This window comes from Orcinus orca, chromosome 12 (genome assembly GCF_937001465.1).
Source record: "Orcinus orca chromosome 12, mOrcOrc1.1, whole genome shotgun sequence".
NCBI lineage: Eukaryota > Metazoa > Chordata > Mammalia > Artiodactyla > Delphinidae > Orcinus > Orcinus orca.
Window position 1 is genome coordinate 11,558,792 of NC_064570.1, and position 4,477 is coordinate 11,563,268.

Here is a 4,477-nt window from a genome sequence, read left to right on the forward strand (position 1 = left end):
CCGTGCCTTTGATCTGCTGTTATCACCTGAAACAGAGCAAACAAAGCCTTTGTATCATTAAGCAAATGCATAATGAATGCTATTCATTGTTAAAGGTTACTTAGCGCTCTAACTTTCTTTTTCTTTTGAATAGGGACATCCTCCTGTGAGAGGATTATGTAAGTTAATAGCTAATGTATCAAAGGAAAGGGGAGAAAAGAAGCAGCCATGGCAACCAGAGCCACAAGGCCCACGCTTCGGCCTTCAGAGGAAACCTGTGTCCACCTCAGAGGGAGGATAAGAAAGAAAACCAGAGGGGAAGATGAGCAGAGGAGTCAGTGGTGGCAAATGGCAGGCCAGGGCCTGTGTCTCCTCCCACCGTCTCTCAGCTTATCGCATTGAATACGAGATGCCATGTGCAATATTTGGGAGGGTGAAGGATTCATGCAAGAGTCAAGTTTCTCCATCGTTGCCCTTTTCCACAAGCCCCTCCATCTTCACTGGTGCTTTACTGGGGAGATTGTTTTTCTTTTGAATATAACCTTTTCTAGAGATAGAGGTGGGCAGTGCTGCAATCAGAAAGGCTTTATCCACCCCTGCGTTCCTACTGATGCTCGTTTATCTCCACAGAAACGGACCTCGACTCGAAGCCCTGCAGATACCAGTGCAGTTCATTTACTCCAGAAGCAATCATCCCAAGGTTTTAAAGGTAAGCTAGGTGGCCTGATAGAGACACACTCTCCTATAAAATGGGGAAAAGCTCAAAACTTGTAGATTGGTTCCTTTTATTTAATATTAAAATATTGGAACAAAATTACAATTCCCTTATGTGTTTCCTTTAGATTCAGACTGAAGAAATATCGCGTTCATTGATTTGGTTTAGGTTTTGTGGTTTAGGCTTTTATGCTGCAACGCAGTTTTAAGGTATTCGGTTATTTTACAAGTTAAATCTTGAAATGTTAGGGTTAATTTTTAAACCATGTTTTTCACAAACCATATAAATGTACAGTGTACTCCTCTCCCTCTATTCCTTTAAATAATACCCAAAACACAACTCTCACGTCCCCCTCTATGTTTTACTGCCTTGACTATAGAGATTTTATGTCTCTTATTTGGCATTGCTGTTTATTGTCATTCCCCCATAATTCTGGGAGGTTTTGCCGACCTGATTTTATTTCAGTATCCTTTGGAAAATCTATCTTCACTATGCTTAGTTAACTCAGACTTCAGCACTATTGGAAAAAGCTAGAAAATCTTTCTTGATGTAGAACAAGATCACCACCAAGTGGCCAGGCTGGGCTTCCCTCTGTGCATCCTTCCAGATTTCCCCCCACACACGCACATTTTTATTTCATTGGATTATATAGAACAGAAATGTCCCTAAAGATAGCTAACCCAGCCGCTTCATTCTTCAGATGAGAAAATCGAAGGTCAGAAAGGTGAATTTCTTTGATCAAGCCCACAATGCCTCATGACATGCTACACTCTTCATTTTTTCAACAACAGTGCCTCACACCTGGGATTGAACTTCAGGGTCAACCAATCCAACCCTCTATCCTACAGATGGGGAAACTGAGGCACAGAGTAGGGAAATGGCTTCTCAAGGATCACAGAGCTGCTCAAATTTGGACAAGAACCCAGCTTTATTAACTTAGCCTGGCATTCATTCTCCTACAAGACCAGCCCCGTGTAAAAATGTTTTCGTTTGACGCCTTGATTTATCATAACTCTAGTCTTAATGGGTGACAACAGTATCTGAGAATGAAGTGGTCAACTTTTCCCTTCTTCAAAATAAGTCCACATCAGAGGAGCCCTTTGAAAGGCAAACTTCATTCTCATGAACGAACTGTTCCTTGTGGACAGGTATTAAAATATTTCACCACTTTTGTTTATATGATATTTAGGAGGTGGTGAATTTCAGTGAAGGGAATTAGAAATTCCAAGTGTATTCTTTTTTTTTTTTTTTTTTTTTTTTGCGGTACGCGGGCCTCTCACTGTTGTGGCCTCTCCCACTGCAGAGCACAGGCTCCGCACGCGCAGGCTCAACGGCCATGGCTCACGGGCCCAGCCGCTCCGCGGCACGTGGGATATTCCCGGACCGGGGCACGAACCCGTGTCCCCTGCATCGGCAGGCGGACTCTCTACCACTGCGCCACCAGGGAAGCCCTCGAAGTGTATTCTTTTGGCTTAAGGAAAATAAATACTTATCTCTAGCTCAGAACGTCTTGATTCTACGGTTTGATTGCAGGCATTAGAGAACTTTCTTTGGCAAGTTGGGATGCGTCCTCATTGTCTTTGGACTCCCTTCCCTCTAACTTCAAAGTCGTTGTAATAAAATAAGAAAGGTCCACAACACTGAAGATTCCTTATCACTCTGAAAAACTCTGAGTTCCTAAGTTCTCAGGGGGAATAGGGTTTGCACAGCGCAGCAGGTGCTGTGAGTTCCTGCCCCACCCCGTGTCCCTGTATCCTCCTAAGTTTACCTGCAGCTGTGATGCCAGGCGGACTGACAGCTTCCCGCCTCCACTGCTGTCCTCCATTTTGAGGGCTTGGGGCAGCTTCCCCAGCTTCTAGTGGGAAAACTATGAGCTAGGCTTCACAAAGTTTTTCAACGTGTCCTCCGCGAGATTGAGGCTTAGTTGTCCTAGAGCCCTAGCATTAAACTACTCTTTAACCACATTTAATTAACTTTTCTCCCTTTCCCATTTCCTCCTCTGTCCTTCCTGGAATTACCTCCCATATAAACTGCCTGCATCCACATCTTTGCCTCAGGATCTGATTTTGAGGTGCTACAAGCTACGATATTCATGCTGTAAAGAAGCCCTGGTTCTGCCTTGGTGGCAGGACTGGTCCTCTAATAACAGTGTCTCCCAGAGGTCCTTCAGCCTGGCCCTTGTTCCTGCACATGGCAGATGAGCCGTGAAGCTCGGGAAGTTGAAGCGACAGGCCTCGACTTGAAAAAACCTCTTGCAAGGCCCTGGGAGGGTCCCTGGAAATACACTCACATGGTTGTGCGTTTTTGTAAAATTTGCAAACGTAAGGCATTTAAACCACAGTTAAGACCATTTTCTCTGTCCAGGTGATATTCTGGTGGCCAAGACCACTTTGGGAGTCTGGCGAAAGTGGAAGGTGAGTTAGGAATACATATTTTAATTGAACTTTGGAAAGATGTTTTAGAACATTTCAGTAAAACAAATGCAAAATTATAGACTCCTGATTTGTGTGAATATGGAGTATGCTTTCTGTTATCTTTAAACTTGTGTATTTAAAGAGCTGAAAGAAAATTTAGATTAAAAAATAGTGAGTAAGAAACAAAAGCAATAGAGTGATAAATAGAGCAATAAAGTCAATAGAAATTATTCTTATATCAAGAAGTGAATTGCAACCAAAAAATTCATCATATCAAATACAGTAATTTATTAAGAGGAATAAATAAATTGAGTAGAAGTAAGGAATAGGTTTATGGACTATTTGATAACCCAATTAATAAAGAGAAGTGAATCATATGAATACATTGGAAAAAATTAAATATCTTGATTATTTGACACCAAATACTGACATCAGTGACTCTAATACAAACTCATGATACGTCATTACAATGAGGATGCCTATGACCAATTTGTTAACGAGTGTCATCAATTCAAAGTATTTAAAATTAGACACGGCACAAAAAAACTTGAAATGGCCTATAAATATACAGATCATATACGCAAAAAGCTTAAAAGAGATTTTCCAAATTTGACAACAATCCTATTTACGTGACATTGCCAATAATGAGTTTGAAGCTGCAATAAATGTCTCTAAACTATCAAAAATAAAAACCAAGTTTTAATCAATCAGAGTGGAGGAAACACTAAATTATCTTTCTATTCTCGCTATGGAAGATATTCTCAAAACCTCCTCATATGAAAAAACCACCAAAGAATTTGCTTCCAAAAATGTCAGGGAAAAATTAGGAAAGCAATTTGAAAGGAGTTAATTCGTAAAAACATTACATTACTTTTCAGACGTTGTGATGTGTGTGCTATTTGTCATGCTTGTAATTTCTTTCATTATTCCAAATAAATAATGACTCTCATATCTAATTTTATATTCATCATTTTTTATTCTTTTTCTTAAAGCCTCCCAAGTTGTATAAGCGTCCATTATCTTCCCAAGGCTCCTTCTAACAGTGAACATGATATACGAGACCTTAATCCTGCAACAGAAAAGAAGCAAAATGCTCTGTCTTCCACTTAATATACAGGAATGGATATGCATCCTGAGACTTCCCCAAATCAATTCGTTTAAGAGAGTGAGAAAACAGTATATGATCTTTCTGTTATGACACAAATCATTATATTTTACAATAAATTAAGTTGAGACTATATACATTTATTCAAGAAAAGAATTACCCACCTACTGTATGTGATAGTGACCTACGCTGCTGGCATCTCCAAAACTTAGAAAGAAAGAAAAATGTCACATGAGTTAGTCATCACAGGGGAATGAAGGAAAA

General features: G+C 40.2%; 1 long non-coding RNA gene across 1 annotated transcript; it reads left to right on the plus strand.

The window, feature by feature from the left end:
* The first annotated feature begins 480 nt into the window (after positions 1-480).
* LOC125960662 (uncharacterized) lies at positions 481-4,214 on the plus strand. The gene is made up of 3 exons (XR_007470551.1): positions 481-688; positions 3,059-3,112; positions 4,101-4,214. It is a non-coding gene; the product is annotated as an uncharacterized LOC125960662 (long non-coding RNA).
* Positions 4,215-4,477: the final 263 nt, after the last annotated feature.